Source organism: Andrographis paniculata, unplaced genomic scaffold, assembly GCF_009805555.1.
Source record: "Andrographis paniculata isolate CXL003 unplaced genomic scaffold, ASM980555v1 Contig35END, whole genome shotgun sequence".
Lineage (NCBI taxonomy): Eukaryota > Viridiplantae > Streptophyta > Magnoliopsida > Lamiales > Acanthaceae > Andrographis > Andrographis paniculata.
Genome location: NW_026137568.1, coordinates 4,772,453 through 4,797,855, shown reverse-complemented (window position 1 = coordinate 4,797,855; position 25,403 = coordinate 4,772,453).

Below are 25,403 nucleotides of genomic sequence, written 5' to 3'. Positions count from 1 at the left end.
CAATCAAATTATACGACCAATAAAAAACATATTGGCCCACAATGCTTTAACCAATCAAATAATATAACTAATAAAAAATTAAAAAAAAAATCAAAATTGCTCTAAATTCATGCTTTATATTGTGGCAGGGGCCACAACGAACTCCTATAATATTATATATATATATATATGATATATGATATGAAACCTCTGCATTTTCAACATAAGACTTGTATTTTTAAAAATAAAAATAAATTGTTCAACTTTTCAAAAAAAGTAATGATTATAAAAAAATCTATATCTTCTTTAACAATTTATCATTATTTTTATTTATATTTATAATGTATTGTTTAATTAATACATAATTTAATTTATTTACTATTTTGTATCTATATTAAAATATTTATAAAAAAATAGATAATATAATTATTACAATCAAATTATTATAAAAATGAATTAGAGTTTCTCAACTTTAAAATGAATTAGAATTAAATTTAATTATTAGAACTTTTTAATAAGTAATTATTATTAAAAAAGAAAAAATTCTGCATCTTCAATATGAAACTTGTATTTTCAAAAATAAAAATAAAGTGTTCAACTTTTCAGAAAAAATAATAATTATGAAAAAATCTATAACTTCTTTAACAACTTATCATTATTTTTATTTTTATTTTTATTTATAATTTATAATGTATTGTTTAATCAATATATAATTTAGTTTACTTACTCTTTTGTATCTATATTAAAATATTTATAACAAAATAGATAATATAATTATTAGAATCAAATTATATAACATAAACATATTTAATTATATAAAAATATATAAGTTAATATTATAATTTACGTATTAAAATATGTTTATGTTATATAATTTGATTCTAATAATTATATTATCTATTTTGTTATAAATACTTTAATATAGATACAAAAGAGTAAGTAAATTAAACTATATATTAATTAAACAATACATTATAAATATAAATAAAAATAAAAATAATGATAAGTTGTTAAAGAAGTTATAGATTTTTTCATAATTATTATTTTTTCTGAAAAATTGAACATTTTATTTTTATTTTTGAAAATAGAAGTTTCAAGATGCAGAGTTTTTTCTTTTTTAATAATAATTACTTATTAAAAAGTTCTAATAATTAATTTTAATTCTAATTCATTTTAAAGTTGAGAAACTCTAATTCATTTTTATAAGAATTTGATTCTAATAATTATATTATCTATTTTGTTTCGAATATTTTAATATAGATACAAAAGAGTAAATAAATTACATTATGTATTAATTAAACAATACATTATAAATATAAATAAAAATATTATAAATTTTTAAAGAAGATATAGGTTTTTCTATAATCATTACTTTTTTTGAAAAGTTGAACAATTTATTTTTATTTTTAAAAATACAAGTCTAATGTTGAAGATGCGGATGTTTTTTTTTTATATAATAGTTACTTACTGAAAAGTTATAATAATTATTTTTTATAATTTTTTTAATACAAGGAGTTGCAGAGTTTTTCTTTGCATTCAATATTATTTAAACATCTCATTTTAACTTTTCACTTTTATTTTTGTTTCCGTATTTCTGCCTTTATCTTATATGCTTCTGCATTATCTTATTTTTACTAAAAATCTCTAATTCTCACATACTTTTCTACATCTCACCATGTCATACAATCATATCATATATATATATATATCTATATTTGAGCTCACTGTGGGGCCACCAGATGTAAAAGCAATAATTTCTAGCTATTTTGAATTTATTTTTTTTAATTTTCATTGATTGTTGAATTTGATTGGCTATTAAAAAATATGGACCCACATCTTTATTCTTTTAGCTTATTTAATTAATTTTTTTATTAATTTTATTCTAATAATCTTTTATATGTCTCTCTATATAATATTATATAATTTAAATATAAACAAACAATTAATTAATTATGAGTATATTTTTAATTATTATACTTTAATTGAAAGAATATGTGTTCACTAATGTAACAATATTTTAAATATATATACATATATATATATATATATGTGATTTTGTGTGTTTTTTCTTATTTTATTGGATTATACATACAATTTTAATTTTTAATTTGCTTATTTAATTTTATTACATAATAAAATAATTAATTATAATGTATATTTATAAATTAGAATTTAAATATAACTAAAATATTCTTTTAATTAATCGCTATATACACAATTTTTTTTTTCATTTTAATAATTATATAATTTTTAATTATTTTATGAAACAATTTTATCAATATCTTTATATATTTGTACAAGTGCTAACAATAGTATTTATACAATTTTATCATTTGTGATATATATTTATTTTTATAAAAATATAATTTAAATAATTTTATTAATGGTTATATAATTTTTTTTTATTTTTAAATTATTTTTTGTGTTCTATATATTATTTAAAAAAAATAAAATTGAAAAAAAAAACAAAACAAGCCAAACCTTGATTTATATAAATACATCATTTTGTTTCATTTTAATAATCTTCTATATATTATCTTTAAATAATATTTTAATATTAATAAATTAAATGGTTGCTATATTGGAGTTTTCAATAATTTTTTTGGAAATGAAAAAAGAAATTGTCTTGATATATTAAAGGTTTGTACTATCATTTAAATAATTACAATTGTCTTGATAATTTAAACGTTTATGCAGAATAATTATGAAAATATAATATATTTAAAATTTCCAACGCCTATAAATTTCATACATAATGGAAAATTTTCATTTGAGCATTTATCTATTTTATTTTTTCTTATCCTCAATCTAATTCCATTTTTTTTAACCATAACTATATCCGCCCTCTGCCTCACCTTTCGTAAAAGAAACTTGCAGTGGCGTCTGCAATTCCGATGTCCAACTTTGCAGTGACTAGCGGCGGTAGCTTCCTCATGTAGCAGCCAATCTGGTGTCCATTAGAATCGAGTTGGATCCTCCTCGGGCGAATGCGAACAATGGCAGTGGTCAAAGGAGTCCAAGGTTCCCCGAACTGGCTTAAACATTTTTTTTCTCTTTGCTGCGTTCGAAGTTGAAGATGTCTGCCGTTGAAGATGATAGTGAAGTCTATGTGATAACGCTAGAGTTAATGACCGAAGCTTTTGTTTTGTTGTGGTTTAATATTCATTAAAATTGGGACAAGTTGATCTGTTTCAGCTTCTAACTAATGCTTCAGAATTCCACTTTGTTTTGTTTAAAATTTGTTTGAAGTGTAGTTTGGATGTATTGTTTATTGACGAATATGTTCTTTTAATTGGTGGTTGTATATTTATGTGCTAATATATTTTCTTAATGTGTATATATATTTGTTTGAATATATTAAATGTAAATATTTAACTTTTATCTATTATTATTATTATTATTATTATTATTATTATTATTATTATGGAGTAAGTAATCTATTTATTTCTATTTATTCTTATGTATAATATATTCAAAATTTTAGTTAATAGTATAATTTTTTTTGAAAAAATCATTTCTATTCTCCAATTATACATAATATTTTCAATTTTCATAATTGTTGCAATTATTTATGCAGTGTTTTTTTTACTATTTTATACATATAGTATATATATGTCATACATATACATAATATATATGAATAATTAGTTTATATATTTAAATTTAATTGATCAAGATATATTAAATTTTGAAAATATTTTTAAAGATTAAAAGTAGGATATAATAAAAATATATGTAGTATTTTAATATATTATTGTGGAGTAGTTAGTATGTATTATCAATATTTTCAATTTATTTATTTATTTATTTATTTATTTGCTAATGTATAAGAAAATTTTTAATTTTAATGAAAAATTGTAATTATTTTTGCTAATCTATAATTTACACTCTTATTCCAGATTTCTCATAAAAAAAATTATGAAATTTCTTTTAAATTTAAATTTAACTCAAACTCGAGTTTAATAATTTTAATCAAAATTTTAAAGGAACGAATTGAAAAAGAAAAATTGCCTAAATATATTTTAGCTATTAGAATGTTTGAAATAAATGTTTTCATTCAATGTCAGTTTGTTAAGTTTCTACTATATTTTATTCGTTTTGTTCTGAAAAATTAAATGGTATATTATGATAAAATTTCCTCAAGGAAAGTAGAATTTTAAAATACGGTACCAAATTGAACTAAATACTATCTCTACCCACCCATCTTACATGTACAATAAAATACTACGATTATAAACATAATATTATTACATTTTATCTAAATTATATCAAGTTAAAATTTTTGTATCAAAATGCAAATTTATATATAGTAATGCATAATAACTAATATAAATATGAAGATTACATACAATGAATATTATATATAAATGTAATTTTAAATTTATTTTGATTTTACTATTATTATATAAATATCACTATTTTTTAGTGGTTTATTTTTTTTGCATGTAAATTTTGAAATGAATTTTACATGTATTTAGTACAATAGATGGAAGATTGACAGCTGTACTCCCGAAACTTTATATTCCCTCCGTCTCATTGAAAGGTTACCATTTTCCATTTACGTCCGTTCCAAAATAAGGTTATCATTTCCTAATTTAGTAATTATACTATCTAATTAACATAATAAATATCATTTCAACTTACAATCTATTACACAAATGTCATTACTTTTATATTACACCATACTGATAGGAGTATTTTTATTATTTTTACTATAATTCAATATAATACTAATATTAAAAAATCTACATGCAAAAAACCAACGCGACTCTTCCAATGGGACAGAGGGAGTATGTTTGTTTGGGGTCTGGATTTTGGCTTTGTGATTTTAATAATAAAATATACTATTAAATTAAAATAGTTCTATGTTGTGATATAAATAAGTGTATTAATGAAAATAATTATAATTTAATAAAAATAATTATATATTAAAATTAAGATGACTAAATAGTTTAATTTGAATAAAAAAAATTATGAAATATAATTAAAGTGTATAATTATATTTTTTTTAAAAAGAAAAGAACAAAATATATGTGGGATAAATAGAAATAGAAAGAATGAACAAATTACGTAAGAGGGAGGGAATAATATTTTATTGATTAGTGGAGTTTTTTGACAATTTTGTCCTTTAAATTTACGTATAAAATAATTGTATGTGTAATAACATATTTGTAATTTAACTAAAAATTACAGATATTTTGATATTAATATATAATTACTTTTTATAAAATAGAAAAGAGAGACACATCAAAATTTTTTAAAAAATACTTTGAATTAAAATATACAAAATATATAATAATAAATTGTAATTTTTTTTTTCGTTAATAACACCGTGCGTAGCACGGGCTTCCTGCTAGTAAGTTATTTAAAGCAGAACAATGAATGACATTTGTGGTTAATAATATGCCACAAGTTATCATATGATTACTACGTAATCCAAATAACATTAACGTAATTACTACGTGTATTACGCTCTTCTTTGGATATTTTATACAAAGAATGTGTTTTGTTAAAACTTTATTATGAAAAGTTTTGGTGGGAAAAAAAATTCTAGTGAAGGAAAAAGAGAACAACAGTCTTGTATTAATGTGCTACCCCTGTTATGGACTTTATTTGATATCTTTTAGCAAACGCATTCCAATTTTTGCACAAATTTGTTGAATATTGCAGTCGGTAGCGCCTTCGTAAATAAATTTGCAAAATTTTCAAACGATCAAATTTGTTGCATATTAATTTCACCATTTTTCTTAAGATCGTGAGTGAAAAAGAATTTCGGGAATATGTGTTTTGTCCTATCGCCTTTAATATATCGTCCCTTTAACTGCGCTATACAAGTGATATGTGCTATATATGATAATATTTTGCTATTATGGGCAACTTTTTGATGCGGAAATTTGTATATATGTTCTTCGTGGTGTGTTTTTTGATTGTATAATAGGTTTCATGAAGTTGGCAATGTTTGGAGTGTATTTGGGAGAAAATGCGCAGAATGCATAAAGGCCTTAGGCGTGATCACGTAAGTACACAATGTGGAAAATATGGAAATTTACAAATACCCTCCGGGTAAATTGACAATATTAAGATTATGTGGAGATTTAATTGCAAATGGGATCTAATTAAAAATGGATCATATGATGGAGAATAAAGAGGCATGATTTGCAATTCAAGAAGATGGAGAAAAATGCATCATCTAGTTCTCACCCACATCACTACTTCTTGAAGGGAGAAAGATGCAGAAGGCAAGAATGCAGTGCAAAGAACTCCCGAGAGTAGGGCAGACAAACTTTGAGGGAATTCTTTCTTCATTCTTAGATTTGGTTTGTTTTCGATTTCCATGGACTGTGAGTAATTTATTTTCTAACGTAGGTATGAATTAAAGTTTGAGATATGAATTTGTGAGACTTGGTTTTGATTTTAATTTGAAGTTTATTGGTATGGGTTATTTTTAATTTCTCTACTTAGCGAGATTATAAATCTTAAATTGATATTTGTAGCCACGTATTAGTTTTAGATTTCATAGTTATATTAAGGATTGACACCCGTAAATGTGTAATCTTTCAATTGAAGTAGCAATATAGAGGAAGAATACTCTAGAGAGGAATTAAAATCAATTTTCAACAAATCCTCATAGGAATTTGGTTAAATTGAATTGGGTCTTTCTCGTTCTCAATGGTGTCGAGTCAGCAATACTACGGTCATACCTAGGATTCTCACTCGATTAGGAAAATACTAACGGTCGTACCTTAGCTATCGAAAAAGTAAGGAAATGTTGGAGGAACTAATATTTTATTTTGCAGCTGTGCGACATGCTTGCAACAAGCTGCATTATCTTTAAACAAAATTGTAGAAGGTAATACATTATCATAGATCAAGCCATAATTTTTCTGAATATGGTAAGTCATAGACCTCAACCAAACACATTCACGACTTGCTTCGTGAATTACTAAAACTTTGGCATGGTTTGAAGAAATAGTTGTTATTGTCTATTGAGCAAATATCTAAGAGATTGCGGTTCCACCACAAGTAAATAAAGAGCCAATTTGAGATTTTTCTTTGTGTGGATCATACAGATAACCCACATCAATATAACCAATTAATTCATTTCGAGATTCACTCGAATAAAATAAACTGAGGTGATGACTCTCCTGAAGGTAAAGAAAAATGTGCTTGATACCATTCCAATGGTGCTTTGTGGGAGATGCGCTAAACCTGACCAGTAAATTATGAAAAAAGATATATCTAGCTTGGTACAATTCGCAAGGTACATTAATGTGCCAATAACACTGAGATATGGTACCTCGGGGCCAAGTATTTCTTTATTTTCTTCTATTGGCCTAAATAGATCTTTATTGGGATTAAGGGATCTGACCACCATTGATGTACTCAGAGAAAGATTTATCCATACAAAATTGCTTTAATACTTTTTGGGTATATGTCGATTAATGGATAAATATTCCATTATTAACATAATCCACTTGTAACCTAGACAATATTTGTCTTTCCGTAATCTTTGATCTCAATTTTTTTAAAAATATTTTAATTGCAATTTGAATCTCTTATGAAGTTCCAATTAAATTGCGATCATCAACATATATTGCAATAATAACAAATCCATTTTTCTTGATAAAAACGCATGGGCATATCGGATCATTAGTATAATATTTTTTTATTAAACATTCACTGAGATGGTTATACCATATTCGCCCTGATTGTTTAAGTCCTTACAAAGACTTTTTCAATTTGATGAAATATGATTCATTTGGGTTTAATTTGTGTGCTTCAGACATATTGAATCCCTCAGGAACTTTTATATAAATATCAGTATCCAATGAGTCATAAAGATGTGCAGTAACTACGTTTAAAAGACACATGTCGAGCTTTTCTCGCACTGCTAGGATCACAAGGTATCTAAATATCATTCCATCAACAACTAAAGAGTATGTTTCATCAAAATCTACTCTAGGTCTTTGTGAGAATCCCTGAGCTACAAGACGAGCTTTATATCTTACAATTTCTTTATGCTCATTTCTCTTTTGTACAAACACCCATTTATATCAAACTGGTTTTATACAATCTGGTGTTTGAACAATTGGTCCGAAGACCTTCATTTTGTTTAATGAGTTAAGCTTTAATTGAATCGCATTTTCTCATTTGAGCCATTCATTTCTTTGCCGACATTTTTGAACCGATTTTTGTTCTGGATCCCCGTTTTCTTCTATTATATCAAGTGTCAAATTGTATGCGAAGGCATTAACAATGATTGCCTCTTTACGGTTCCAACATTTTCTTGAAGTAACATAGTTAATGAAGTTTTCAATAATTTCATCATGTTATTCAAGATCGTGCTCTTTAGGAGCAATTATTTCAGGGTTGAATTCCTCATTAGATTGAGGTTTATCAATATCATTCCTGATATTTTCATGATTATCATTATTAATTCATCTTTTCTTTCGAGGATGTTTGTCTTTGGAACCAAGTGGTCTACCAAGCTTCAAGCGTGTCGCTGATTCATTAACACTTCCAATTTGTCTATAATGGACAATTATTTAGCCAGAGCGTTAGCAGGTTGAATATATGATCGAGTGACTTTACTTGAGTCATTGAATGGTAACTGATTTACAATATTTTGCAAATGTATAATGCGTTGAACTTCTAGTTTATACTGCTTTGTACGAGGATCACATAAATTCAATGGGATTTTCCAATTAATTTCACTTTTGGTTCATTTTTGTCACCCCCTAATGTTAGAAATATGATTCGTCAAAGTGACAATTTGCAAATCTTGCGGTGAATAAATCACCCGTCATAGGTTCAAGATATTTTATAATTGACTGCGATTCATATCCGACATAAATGCCCAATCTATGTTAAGGACCCATTTTTGTACGTTTGGGGGGTGGAATAGGAACATAAACAGCACACCCAATAATACGTGATGAGATATATTTAGTTCGTGACCAAATACTAATTGCATCGGAGAATAACTATGATAGCTTATCGGCCTCAATTTTTATGAGTGTTCCTACATGTAAGATTGCATGCCTCCAAACTGAAACGGGCAAGATAGACCTCATCAATAATGATCTATAAATCAATTGCAATATTTTAATAAGTGATTTTGTCAGATCATTTTGTGTATGAACATGAGCAATTGGGTGCTCTACATTAATTACAATCGACATGTAATAATCATCAAATGTGTTCGATAAATATTCACCAGCATTATCCAGACGTATAGTCTTAATTTGATTATAGAGAATTGTGCCAGTAATTTAACAATTTGGGCAAGTAATCTCGCAAATGTCATGTTGCGAGTAAATAATAAATAGACATGAGACCATCTGGTAGATGTATCAATATGCACCATAAAATATTTAAATGGCCCACAGGGTGGGTCTGTCGGTCCATATATATTCCCGTGTATTCTTTCCAAAAATGTAGGTGATTCAATACCTACTTTAGCTGGCGATGGCCTGGTTATCAATTTTCCCTGAGTGCAGGCAACACAGGTTAACTCATTTGAGTTTAACACTTTTTGACATTTTAATGAATTGCCATGCGAATTCTTAATTATTCGCTTCATCATTATACTGACAAGATGCCCAAGGCGGTCATGCCATATTTGAAAATCGGTAGTCTTTTGATCTACCGTGAGGTGTGTTTCAACAACATCTAATATGGCATAATAATATAAACCAGTAGAGAGTGAGCATAATCTCTCAATGATGCATTTCTTTTTATCAATGATATTGGTGATCAATAAAAATTCACCATCGATAGCACTCATAGTTTCAATGTGATAACCATTTTTCTGAATGTCATGAAAGCTCAATAAATTTTTTTGAGCTTTAGTGGCCAACAGTGTATACTCTATCACAATATTCGTCCCCGCGGGAAGAAATATAATGGCTTCTTCAGAGCCTTCAATTAATTTTGCATTGTCACTTATTGTATTGATATTCATCTTTTCATTTTTCAAATGAGAAAAATTATTTTTGTGTTTTAATATAGTATGTGTCGTTGCATTGTCAATGAAACATATATTTGCATCATTTTGATTGACATCCATTTAACCTTCAAATATAAATAAGCGCAATATTAATAAAGGCAAATATAAATATTACAAAATGCAGTACAAAAATATAATATGCGATAATTTAAATATTACAAAATATAAAATACCATAATGTAAAATGACATAGTATGTCTGTCACTGGGTGTTTGTTGGATCTACGACAAAATCCGCTATATCAAGATGTGTTGTGTCCTAATCCAGAAGATCATCATCGGGGTCGTCATCATTATCAATGTGATTAATCTCGACCTCCTTTCCATTTTTCTGCAAGGAGACTTGATAAAGATCAGCTAGGTGTTTGGTTGTTTTGCTGGTATTGATCCAATGACCTTCAATGCCACACCGATTACAAATGTTGATTAACCTCTTTTCATGTTTAGCCTTTTCAGCTACATCTCCATATTGAGGTTTACTCTGCATCTTGTTAATGTCAAAATTGTGGCGATTGTAATAGGTACATCGACCGCGTTGACTCTCACGACCACGACCACGTCCACGGCCTCTACCACGTCCACGGTCTCATTCAGAAAATGTCAAGTTCGCTTCAGGGAATGGACTGGAACCAGTGGGCCGGGACTGATGATTTATCATCAGTAATTCATTATTTTGCTCAGCTAATAAAAGACATACAATGAGCTGTGACTACTTTTGAAAGTTTTTCTTACGATACTGCTGTTGCAGCACAACATTAGAAGCATGAAAAATAGAGAGAGTCTTTTCCAATTTATCATTCTCAGTAACAATTTCTCCGCAGAGTTTCAACTGAGATGTAATCTGATGGATAACAGAATTATACTATGTAATAGTTTTAAAATCCTGCAATCGTAGGTTAAGCCAATCAGGTTGTAGCCGTATTTTCACTGGCAATTATTTGAACAAGGCCCATAAAAACCAAATGCATTTTTACGTTCAATGACCAAGTCACAAAATTATTTCCGATGAGAGACAGGTTTAAAAGAAAATTTTGCAAGATTTTTCGTAGTTTAGAAATTAAATAATATAGATAAAATAAAAATAAAACTTACCAAAAATAAATAGGCAAGAGTTTTCGTATTGATAACGTGTTATACAATAATGGTAAATATAGGTATAAAAAAAAAGTATAAGTATATATATGTATAATAGATGGGTGGCGTGTATAACAATATATATATGTAATGATGATAGTAGTGTGTGTGAAGTGACGTGTGTGTGAGTATATATATATATATATATATATGTGTGTGTGTTTGAATGTAAATAACTTAGGGAGAGAGAGGGCAGGGAAGGGGTTTTGGTTGGAATGAGATATATACACTTCTGCATATGAACTAGGCTACATTGCATAAGGTATTTATAGTATAATAGTGAAGGACATTTGTTGTTAATAATATGCCACAAGTAATAAGGCATTTATATTTATAGTATAATAATGAATGACATTTGTTGTTAATAATATGCTACAAGTAATCCACGTGATTATACTACGTAATATAGTATAACAAAGAATCCAAATAATATCAATGTAATTATTACGTGTATTATATTTCTCAAACTTTTACATTTTTTTAAATAAAAACAATAGATCCTACTTATTTAAATACGGGCATGGATCAACAAGCTGACTTAATCAAATCAGTGTATGCTATATGAATTATTTGTATATATTTATATACATTTTAACATATTTATAATACAATACATATTATATTATAGTACAATATATGAAAAAATAAATATAAATATATATTAATCATCCCATAATGAACATTATGATGACTTCAGCAGATTAGCGCATGGTCAGCAGCCATTTAAATTTTACTCCGTTGTCTAAATTTATTCTCATTTTTTTTTTTTAATTGTCATCTAAATTTATTCTCGTTTTCATTTTTAGTGAAAATTTAACTTTATCTTAAAAAGAATTGTTTTTATATTTTTACGACTTTTCTTAAAATATGTCCCCGGTCAAATAGGTATAAGTTTACATGATTGATGAAGTATTTACTATAAATATAAATTTAAATATATTTTATTCTTTATACTTTTTCCGTCCTGTGTTAGATGACCCATTTGGTTAAGACACGGTATTTGTAGTGTAGATTACTAAGTTATTAATAATAATTTATGTATTTTTTTTTTATTATTATGAGTAATACTGTAGGTATTTTAAATATTTTTACCATTATATCTCAATAAAATATATTCAATATGAATATTATTTTGTAGATAATAAAATTTTATATAATATAAATAAATAAAAATAAATTTATTAATTCATAATTAACTGAAAATTAATATTATAAAAAAATGAAAAGTTTTGAATATAGATTAAAATATTTATTTAGTGAAGAGAGATAGAAATAAAGAGATTTTGAATTAATTTTACCCAATAGGTAAGAAATTTAATTTAATTAATTTATATTTGTTAAGTAATTTAAAATGAATAAATTTATTAAAAATATAAAAGAATCATCTTTGATAGGGCAAATAAAGAAAAATGAATTATTTGTAACCGGGAAGGAGGGAGTACTATTTATTTTTTCATTCACTTCATTTGGGTGTGTTTGTTTGGGGGTTTGGATTTTAAGTTGGGATTTGAATAGTAAAAATTTTGAATTTGAATAGTTATATGATGTGATATAAATAGGTGTTGATGTGATGTTTTGAATGTAAAATTTATTTTTAGTATAATATATAAAAAAGAAAAAATAGGTGTTTGTTTTGATATTTTTGGAGGAAAAAATGAGATGAATAGTGAAAATCTAATCCACTCCCCCAAACAAACACACTTGTGTTCAAAAAATTTTACACGAATTTTAATGTAAGTGTATATATAATTTTTATTGTTTTTATTAGAAAAATATAAAAAGTTATATAACCTATCTTTTATGTATACTCTAGGTGTTTGTTTGAGGAATTTTACCCTAAATATATTATTTATTCAAATTTTTTCTCCTAAAAATATCAAATTAAACATCTATTTTTTATTTTTTATATTATACTAAAAATCAATTTTACATTCAAAACATCGCATCAACACTTATTTATATCGCATCATACAACTATTCAAATTCAAAATTTTTACTATAAGATTTCAACTTCAACTCAAAATTCAAACCCCCGACCAAATACACCCATAGAATTGCATTTCTAAGTTTTAAGTGGATCTCATAGAATTGCATTTCTTTTTCTATTTTTAAAATTTAAAATACCAATAAATACTTTTAATTAGATTTAACTGATCAGCTGTAGGCCTTTTAATTTATTTTTATATTAATTATTCCTTAAGTAAAGGTATGAATTTCATCTTTTTTGTTCACTTGTAAAGTTTATATTTATTTTTTTCATATTAATTTTTAGATATTAATTATTATATTATAATATAGTACAAATCAAAGAAAAATGATAAAGATACTTCTATTAATGTCTTATAATAATAATATAATGATGTTTATACAAAAAATGATACAAATATAATAATATTTTTAATGTTAAGTACAATGACGCAAAAAATATATATAAACATATTAAGTGGATGATAAGAATATATTATTGTCAATTTTCATCTCTAGTTACTATTTTTTATTTTGATTTATTTTTGGTATAACTATTTGAAATTTGTATTATTCCTAAATTAAAAATAGTAATTTCCTTGACTAATGCTAATTTATTTTATTGTTCCTTAATTAAATATAACAATTCCTTTGAATAATAGTTACTTTTCATTTTTAGTGACATTTTATTTTCGATTGCTTCTGCACTGATTTAGACAGACACAATGTCCTTTTTCATTTTATTTCTTTCATCTCCGTTTTCATTCTATTTCTTTTCCTCAACTTTTTCCTTACCACAACTTCTTGGTTGTAACACCCACGTATAATGTTAGAAATTTTGGAGGAAAATAATAAAATTGTGTAATTGATCATCAAAATAAAATAACCTATATATAACAATACAAAACGGACTCGATAGATTCAAATCTAAGTAAATCCAATTTATGGATAAGACCAAATCTAAATATAAACTACTAAATCTAAAAGGGAATATCTAAAATATCTCAACATCACCTCAAACTCAAGTGGTATAACAGAAATCAACTTGAGTTTGATAAGAAAGTTGAATATAGACGAAAAAAAAAAACGCAAACAAAAATGACAGTTGACTCTCCACCGGAGCCGAAAACGATATGACTCTTCACCGGAGTTGAAAACGACATAACTCTCAACCGGAGCAAAAAACGACATCTCTCTCCACCGGAGTCGAAAACGACATGACTCTCTACCGAAGCCGAAAACGACATGACTCTCCGTGGTAGCAAAAAACGATATGACTCTCTACCAGAGCCGAAAACGAAATGACTTTCCACTAGAGCGGAAAACAACATGATTCTCTACCGGAGCTGAAAACAACATGATTCTCCACCAGAGCTGAAAACGACAAGATTTTGAATGGAATCAAAGTCAAATGCAGACAGATAGCACACAAAACAAATCGCAGGCATCGAAAAAATCACAAACATCAAACAGATCGCAAACATCGGATAGATTCCATAACAGATCGCAAATATCAGACTGATCACAAAACATATTGCAAACAACAGACAGATCACAGAACAGATTGCAAACAACAGACAGATCACATTGCAAAAATCGGAAAGATCATAGAACAGATCGCAGACACCAGATAGATCATAGAACAGATCGCAGACACCAGATATCGCAGACATCGGGCAGATAAGATCGCAAACAGACAAGAGACAAGCAACGGACAGATGGCAGATCGTAGACAGATTTCAAATCGCAGACAATAGACACACAGCGAACAGATGACAGATAGCAAATAGATTTCAGATTGCACACAGACAACAGACAACAGACAGATAGCAGACATATTTCAGAGATAAATTTGCAAAAAGACAGACTTGCAAAGGCATGATCTCAAAATCACAAGACCTCCCGGTACAATCCAGGTTGAATGTACCCGGAGAAACACGGGTTGGTAGATTATATCTACGACATGAGAAAAATAGACTCTAATACTATGGTAGAAATTATGGGGAAAAGTAATAAAATTGTGTTATTGATCATCAAAATAAAGGGGCCTATATATAAGCAATACATAACAGACTCGATAGACTCAAATCTAAGTAATCTAATCTATGAATAAGACCAAATCTAAATATAAATCTATTAAATCTAAAGCCGAATATCTAAAATATCTCAACAATTATCTCCAAACACAAAATCCGGCGAATTCGTAATAAAATTTTTCATCTTTATATATTTTTTTATTTTTAAAATGTAATATATATTTATAATATTAATTAAGTTAAAATGTACTCCCTCCGTCCCATCTACTATTTTTGTATTGTCGTTTTTGTTCGTTTCACATTTAATGTTACTTTCCCTTTTTTGGAAAATGATTACACACGTTAATCTCATTTTAAATTTTCTAATTTAATTTTTTAATTTTAATTAAACTAATTAGTTATCTTAATGTTAATCTATAATAATTTATATTATACGATAATTATTTTCACTAATACATTTTTAATCACCTACTAATTATACTTATCATAAATTCTCGTGTTTACAGTAATCCGGACATACAATGTGGGACGGAAAGAGTAATATATATTTGAATGTTAAGAATTTTAAAAATATTTTTATAAGTATATTTAATATCAATATTATTTTATAGAAAAAATTGTATAATAAAAATAATATATAATTAAAATTGATTAAATTTATAAAATTATTTTTTGAATATATTTTTTAATAAAATATATACCATCTATTCATTAAAATTATTTTTATTGGGGCAATATAAAGACTAAAAAAATTATATATTATTGGCCCTTTTTTTTTCCAACACACATCAACTTATTTAGGTTTAGAATTCTTGTTATTTTTATTAAATCAAATTCTACATCATATCCAAAAGTATTATATATAAGGCTAAACTGTTTTTTTAGTCCCGTAACTGGACCCCTTTATCATTTTAGTCATGTAAGTGGAGCCTGTTGCAAACTAATCTCATAAGTGAAAAATTTTCGCTGTATTAGTCCTCCGGCGCCTTTGGAGACGCCGCGTGGCTCGCCGGAGGTGACGTGTCCGCCAGGTGTCCTGCCAGATCAACGACACCTGACGGACACGTGAATTTATTTATTTTTTTAATTTTTTTAATTTTTTTAATTGGACCAAATAAAAAAAAAAAATACAAATAAAATTTAAAATAAATTAAAAATAAGTTTTTAAAAAAATGAAAAAAAATGAAAAAAAAATAAAAAAAATCCACGTGTCCGCCAGGTCAGCAACACCTGGCGGACACGTCACCTCCGGCGAGCCACGCGGGTATCTCCAGCGCCGGAGGACTAAAACAGCGAAAAGTTTTCACTTATGGGACTAGTTTGCGACAGACTCCAATTACGGGACTAAAATGATAAAGGGGTCCAATTACGGGATTAAAAAAAAAAGTTTACCCATAAATTATGTACTTTTCGGTTCTAATATTTTCTACTAGTAATATTCCCTCCGTCCCATAAAGAAATATCAATTTGCTTTTTGTACGTAATTTTAGAAATATTAGTATTATATTGGGATATAGTAGGAATAAAATAGAAATGACTACAATAACCTTATTAGTATGTGTGATATAAAGGTAATGGCATTTGTGTAATATATTGTAAGTTGTAAGGGTATTTGTAATGTTAGGTAGATAGTACAGTTATTAAAAAAACAAATAGATACTTTATTATGGGACGAACTAAAATGAAAAAATAGATAATTTATTATGGGACGGAGGGAGTATAATTTATTAAATTTTCAAAAACTTCATTTTCTTAGGGAGAACATTTATCAAATAAACTTCTTCAGAAATTTTACCTATATTACTATTTACTTCTTGAGGATTTTAATTAATATTCAATTCATCGACCTTTTCATTTAGTCCTATTTTCCTTCAAGATTTTTTTCGTTGGAACACGAAGGTCTTTAACTCTTGAGGAATGCAATTGATTCATTAGCACATTACATTTGTCTTTTAGGGACATGGATTTAGCCCGTGTATTTTCTACAACTATTATGATCTGGTGACTCCGTTGGCGCCACAAAAGGCATCAGGTCACTAATTTGCAATTAACTACAAATGCAAAATTCTTTAAACTTCTAATTTGTGTTGGTTTGTACGAGGATCAAAGTAATATTTTTTTTCAATTGATCAATTTCTTTCCCTAACGTTGGAAAATATGATTTCTCAAAGTGACAATCAGAAAATCAAGCCGTAAACAAACCATCAGTTAATGGTTCAAAATAATTTATAATAGAAGGTGATTTGTATCCACCAATATATTAAGTCTTCATTGGAGGCCCACTTTTGTGCTTGAACGGTGCAACTGACACATAAACTATGCACTTAAAAGTTCACAAATGTGACATATTGGGATGTTTATTGTACGGTAATTGTATTGGGAAGTAGTTATAATAACTTATTGTTCTAAGTTTAATTAGTTTTAGTTGCATGTAAAAATTAAAATTGCATATCCCAAATAGATAAAATTTAGATTTCACTAACATTGGTGTAAGAATTAGTTGTAACCTCTTTATAAGCGATTCAACATTGTCATATTGAGCATGTACATATGACACATGATACTCAATATCAATTTCAATAGACATGCAATAATCATCAAATATCTTGGATGAATATCCACCGGCATTATTAAGACAAACTCTTTTTATCGGGTGGTTAGAAAATTGTGTTCATAACTTAATTATTTGAGTAAGCAACCTAAAAAATCTAAATTGGGGGTGGATAATGAATATACATGCGACTATCGAATAGATGTATCGATAAGTATCATAAAATATCTAAATGGTCCACACGATGAATCTATAGGTCTACATATATCACTATAAATTTGTTCTAGAAATACAAGAGATTTAATTCCCACTTTTGTTGATGATGATCTAATTCTTAACTTTTCATGTGATAAAGAAATACATTTCAACTCATTTAACTTCAATATTTTTTATGCTTTAATGAGTGGATATAGATATTTTCAATAATTCGTCTAATCATAATGCTATCAAGATGCCTAAGCCGATCATACTAAATCATAAAGTTTGTAAATTTTTTATCTACAAGATATATTTTAATTATACTATGTCTTGTGTAATATAAGTCGGAAGATAATAGAGATGTATGTAAGAAAAAAAAAAAAATCAATTTTTACCTTGGACTGGGCAAGATGTATGTTCCACAAATTTGGGAAAAAGTTCTTGGCGAGGAACCTGAGGTAATGCGTCTCTTGGAGTAGTCTTGCAAATTATGATGTTTATCCTCTGGATAATCAAGCTTCCCATGTCTGATTCCTTAGCTGTAATGGCCAATAGAGTCACCAAAGGCAAGGCCCCTTTGTGAAATAAGATTTGTAAACTGTCTTTTACAAGCTTTTCAATCGTAGCCTAGACTATCATCCACCATTCAATGAAATCAACCACACTACAAGGTGATTGGTGAAAGGGAACATAGGTATTGATGGTAAAAAAGGTGGTCAGCAAATAAACATACGGAGCGATGAAAAAAAAAACATGTACCCATCCGAGGTTTGGATAAGACATTGGGGATGAAACAATTCTAGAAATGCTTTAACAACACCTGGATTGGTAGGCTAGAAGTTGAGGTTGATAAAGAACAAACTTAAAAATAGGCTTGTTTTCTATTTTTTATTTTTTTCTTATCTTCTTGCTGGAAAAAAAGGATCGGAGTCAAAGCTAAATCCCAAGAAAAATCTACAGGTTAGGTGTGGCAAAGGATCGGGGATGGAATAAGAAAGTTCAGCTGAATCCACCACCCATAACATCTTATGGCCATAAGCGATCATAAGTCTATATATGTAAAACTTTTTATCCTATAAGGGTACTCAAGAATAGCCTGAAATAGTATTCGGTACAGACTGATTATTTGTTTAATTATAATAGGGGTGAAATAGAAGAGGACCTAATATTTTTTTGGGGTCCCCATGAATTGGAGGTTCACCATAGCAATGAGTAGTGAAATACAACCTAAACCACAATTATAAAATCCAAAAAAGTCTTGAGAAAACTGTGTCCAACCTAGATTATTCGATAAGTTTGTGCTAGTATTTTAGAGACCATTGTGCAAATTGGCTAAAAAAAGAGTTCCTGGTGATAGATACCAACCCGAAGCAATATGAATGGCCATATCCAGATGGGTAAAGGAAATGCAATTAGAAGAAGGACATATTACGTATCTATTTAGCAAGTATAATAGGAAGGTAATGTGCTCAACCTCAGACACCTCGATCTCACCCAATCCTCGGTGGGTTTCAACTTACTTTTTCCAAATAGTTACTTTACTATTCAACGTGTAGCTTGGGTGGTCTCGGGGAGGCTCACCTGAAGATAGTGCTCCCAAAGATTGGACCTTTTTCTATAATTGGCAAATTGATGATCATCCCGACATAAAAAGGGTGGGGCCAATGGGTCCAATAGGCAGTAGGAAGATATTGTTTGCAGCATCTCAAAAAGAAGTCACAACTGTCAATAGGACCTATTGTATGTGGAACAAATAGGTTGAGAGCAAAATCTCATTATTGATGCCCAACCGTTCCTATTGTTCCCCAATTTTTTACGACACCTGCTCATATCACTTTTGATAATCTACCACGGTTTACATAAGCGTGTCTTTATGCCATCACAAAGGAAATTGCATCAAAATTGGTATGATTGATTGCTAAACTCCAGCCCTCATTAAACAGAGCCTCGTTTCCCTGCACTTTGCCCATTGATAAAAAAAAAAAGGACATACAACAAGAGTGCAATTTCTTGACACCGTAAGGTGAGGAATATGGATCCTACCATCAAGCAGAAGAGCTAGAGCAGATTCATTGATTACCATTGTTGATCGGAAAAGAAGTTGCAGATAAAAGAAAAAAATTGTTCACTTTCAACGAATTCAATGAAACTAGGGTTCCTCAAGTTTCAATATGTGCAGAAAGCGTATTAGGATTAACAATTGAAATTTAAAGAAAATAACAATGGCACTTATCATCATTACGATGCAGGCATCGAGAAACGAGATGTCTCAACTTCAATAGTCGTCTATTCTATCCAAACATCATCAATGCCCCAACCGACTATTGAAATTCAAAGAGGAGGACAAGTTGTTAAACACAAAAATTTGATTCAAAATTGATGATCTTTAGTGGCCAATTTGAATGGAAAATGCAAGTCAATGAGACTTTAACCAAACTCAAACCGATCAAAGAACGGCCCCAAATTCGGTGCAGGAGGGTCACTAATTGTTGATAGAAGGTTTTTTGGCAGTGTCTCAACCTATGTTGATTGTGCGCACACCACGATTAGTATTGGAATAACCAATTTCAATGTCTCAAATACATGCCTTTAAATATCTGCAGATGAGCAACACATTCAACAACTTCAATCATACATAAATTTTTAGGATCTAACATTTTTAATTTTTTTTTTTGCATAATTTATTTTTATGCATCTCATAATAGCTTAGGGATTTCATCATCTCATGCTATCAAAATCAAGTTCTAGCCTTCGTCCGTTTTTATTTATTTTATTGTTAACTTTTTATGTTTAAAACAAATAATTTGTTTGGCTTCAAATTAAAATCACCACTATTCAGTTTTTACTGTTCTTAATAAAATATACTTCATCTATCTTGTTAAAATATGCTCACTTTATCATTTTAGTTTGTCTATAAAAAATTGTGCTTATATTTTATATTTAGTAAAAAAAATACAATGCTTCCATTAATCAATAAAGAGTAAAAATCAATATTGGTATCAATCAAATCTTTTTTTTATTTTTTATTTTTGGTTCCATTCAAAAATAATTATCAAAATTAATTTCATAAAAAAAATATATCATTTTTAATTGATCGTTAAGATTTTAACAGAATATGTTGATGTGGACTTAACGAAAGTTGATGTGGTCGTATAATTTGGAACTTACACGGACGTGTTACTTTAATAAAAAAATTTATTGCGATATTTATACAAACACAGCCGTGTTCAAAATGGAGACACGGCCGTGTTCAATATTAATTTACAAAAGTTCAAATTATAAAAATTGGATAGAAAAGAAATAAGGATGACCATGTGACTTTACATCAATTACTACTATAAACAAACGTATTTCATAATATATTTATAAATTGTTATTTATTTACATAATAGCATAAATATTTCTATAATAATAGTACAATATTAGTTATATTTTTATAAAGAATTAAGATTGTGTTTTTTTTTTTTTTTTTAAAAAAAAAAAAAAAAAAAGCATATATTTCCTTCGTCCTATTGAAAGGTTATCATTTTTTATTTTCGTCCGTTCCAAAATAAGATTATCATTTCCTAATTTAGTAATTGTACTATCTACTTTACATAATAAATATCATTTCAACTTATAATATATTACAAAAATGCCATTACTTTTAAGGGTAATAAGGGTATTTTTGTCTTTTTTACTACAATTCAATATAATACTAATATTAAAAAATCTATGTCTAAAAAGCAAACGCCACCCTTCCAACGGGACGGATGGGTATATTTTTTTAAACACTTTCACAAAACAAATACACCTTAATTTTTAAAATACTTTTAACTGATTTATTTTTTGTCTTATATATATTTTTTTTAAAAAAATTAATAGAAAATAATATACTCCCTCCGCCTCATATCATTTGTCCTTATTTTTTATTTTTGTCCGTCCCACATAATTTTATATTTTTTTTGTCCATCCCAGATTATATTTTTAAGATATACTCCCCCCGTCTCATATCATTTGTCTCTATTTTCTATTTTTGTCCGTTCCATATAATCTTTTTTTGTCCGTCCCAGAATATATTTTTAAGATGTATAATCATATTTCCACATAATTTGTTTTTTTTTTTTTGTCCGTTCCAAATTATATTATTAAGATGTATAATCATATTTTAAAAAAGATAAAAAATAAATTAGTTAAAAGTATTTTAAAAAGTAAGGTGTATTTATTTTGTGAAAGTGTTTAAGAAAACATATATGCTTTTTTTTCTTTACAAAAAAACACAATCTTAATTCTTTATAAAAATATAACTAATATTATTATAGAAATATTTATGTTATTATGTAAATAAATAACAATTTATAAATATATTACGAAATACGTTTGTTTATTGTAGTAATTGATGTAAAGTCACATCGTCATCATTATTTCTTTTCTATCCAATTTTTTTAATTTGAACTTTTGTAAATTAATATTGAACACGTTCGTGTTTCCATTTTGAATGCGGCCGTGTTTGTATAAATATCGCAATAAATTTTTTATTAAAATAACACGTGTGTTATATATAATACGGCCGTGTTTGTTTCAGATTATATGTCATGTTAACTTCCGTTAAGTCCACGTCAGTATATTTATTTAAAATTTTAATGGTAAACTAAAAATAATATTTTTTTTGTATGAGACTAATTTTGACAATTACTTTTGAATGGGATAAAAAATAAAAAAAATAAATTTGATTGATACCAATATTGATTTTTACTCATCAATAAAATATTATAATTTATTAATTTTATAAAAAAAAAAAGAAATACTTTGAGTTAGCACCGAAAAAATAATTTTTAATAAAAAATTATATTAAATTGCTATTTAAATACAATATATGTATACAAAAATCAAAGTAATTTTATAATTTTCACAACAAATGTGTGTACGTCTTTTTTTTTCTTTTATATATATAGTTTTTTAGCAAAGTAAAAATAATTTTTTCACGGATTATTTTGTTTTTTTAGCAAAGAGAAAATAAATTTAAATTCAAATTTTACTATAACAATTTTTCAATCATAAAATATCAAATTAAATATTATATTTTTTTATATTACATTAAAAACTAATTCAATATTTTAAACATTAAATAACTATATATTTATATTAAATTTTAATTTTAATTTTAATTTTTATTATTAAAAATTATAGAACAATTTTCAATTTTAAATTAAACAAAGAAAAAATTTAGAAATATTAGTAATTTAATTAAATATAGTTAAAATTTTAATTTGAATTATTATTTACTAATAATTACTCCCTCTGTCCCGGCTATGGTGTTCCTGTAGATACGAAAATTTAGGATTGATATAATTAGTAAATAATTAATAATTTATTAGTAAAAATAATATTGTATAATAAAAAGAATTTTAAATTGAGATTAAAATAACTAATTATTTTAATTAAAATTTAAAAATTATAAATTTATAACTTAAAGTGTATTCTTTTACAAAAAAAAAAAAGAGAAAAAAGTGACATAATAAGTTGGACATACCAAAATAAAAATATGAACACGGTAAGCGGAACGATATGAGTACTATATTAACAAAAATGGACTAATTTCATAGAACGACTAGAAAAGGAAAAATAAACCAATTTAGGATATTGAAAGAATATCTATTAATATAAATTAATTTATAAAAAATTATATAGTTTTAAGGATATATAAATACATATTTACTTTTTAAAAAGTATATTTTTTCCGTCTCGACTCAATATATATTTTTTATTATTTATTTGTTCGACTCAATAATATATTTTCTCAATTGTAATAAAAGTAATAATATCTCGATACCAAAATATTTTTAATATTTATAAAAAAATATTTATTTATTTTTTGTATTTTCAAGTGCAAAAATATCAAAATTATTTTACACAGTTTTACTAATTAATAAAATATTACTCTCTCCATTTTATATCTATCTATCCGTTTGTTTTCTGCACGAAATTTTAGAAATATTGGTATTATATTGGACTGTAGAAATAAAGGTAAAAAGACTAAATTAACCTTATTAGTATTGTACGATATAAATGTAATGACATTTGTGTAATATATTATAAATAGAAAGAATATTTGTAATATTAAATAGATAGTACAACTACTGAAAGAAAATAAAATTGATATTTTATTATGGAACATATCAAAATAAAAATATAAATATTTTTCTAAGGAATAGAGAAATATTATTTCTAATATACTAAAAAAAATAAAAGAATTATTTGGGTTGAAACATAATATATATATACTAGAACCCGCTTTTGCGCGGTATACTGCGCGACTATTCTGTAATGCAATCTGTTACGCACAAAAAATAATAATAAAAATAAGGGTAGCAGGATCTTAGAGGAAGTTATGCACGAAGTCAGGTGGAAAAGAAGTAAATTTTGCGTTCAGGTCGGTTGGTCCGCTATGGGATAGTCAAGTCGGTTGGTCCTCGGTAGGTTCGGCAAGTGGGAAGGTCTGCGGTCGGATAGTCAGGTCGGTTGGTTAGGGGATCGGATGGTTCATAGGTCGGAAAGTTTGCAGGTCGGACGGTTTGCGGTTGTATAGTGAGGTCGGTCGGTTGGCGGGTCGGATGGTCTATATGTCGGAAAGTCTGGAAGTCGGTTGGTAAGCAGGTCAGACAGGCAGGTCGGTTAGTTAGCAATCGGGTAAGCGGGTCGGATGGGTTGCGATCTGATAAGCAAGTCGGTTGGTACGTAGTCGGACCAAGAAAAGTCGGGTGCCTACTAAGTGAACAGTAGTTTGGTCTCTTGGTGGGGGCGGCGAAGGAGTCTTTTTTTTGTCTTTTGGTCCTATTTTCGGATTTTACCTTTTGTTTGTTGAAAAAATACATCAACACTTATGTACCCTACAGTGTTTAGAGATTCCTAATCTAATTAATCAAATTTAAGGATATTTCCATATCTTTGAATTTTATTTTTTGTTTGTTGAAAAAATACATCAACACAATCGAATTATGAATTTATAGTAAAAAGAAATTTGATAAATATATGTAGCCGATAAATATTCAAAATGTTGTATGTACACATCGGATAGTAATATTACAAAAAGGTAGGTAGTTTAGTAGTTGGATGTAGTACAAAACAAAAGATGTTGTAGAAAAGCTTGACAACTATTTTTTGGATTCTTTCGGTGGAGCGACGGAATTCTTGACCGTTGATGCTTGATCCTTTGATTTCTGATCATTGATAGATTCCAACTCATTGAATAGTGGAAGCAAGTTCTTTGCATATTTACCTAAATAATGTTTTTTGTATAAGTATAGTTGAAACTATGAAATTGGACTTATGTTTATTATTTTATATTGTTAGGATGATATATTGTTGTTCTTACCAGGAACAGATGATTCTAAGGTAGCAGTTGTGCAGGTTGCCTTCTCCTGCATTTCAGGTGTTATCCCAGTGTGTTTGGGTACAATAGGGTGGTTCTTTGACAATGTTTCTTCGGCAGCAATTTCCTTATCTGTACATGAATTTTATTTGTTATATAAAATGAGTAGTATATGATTACA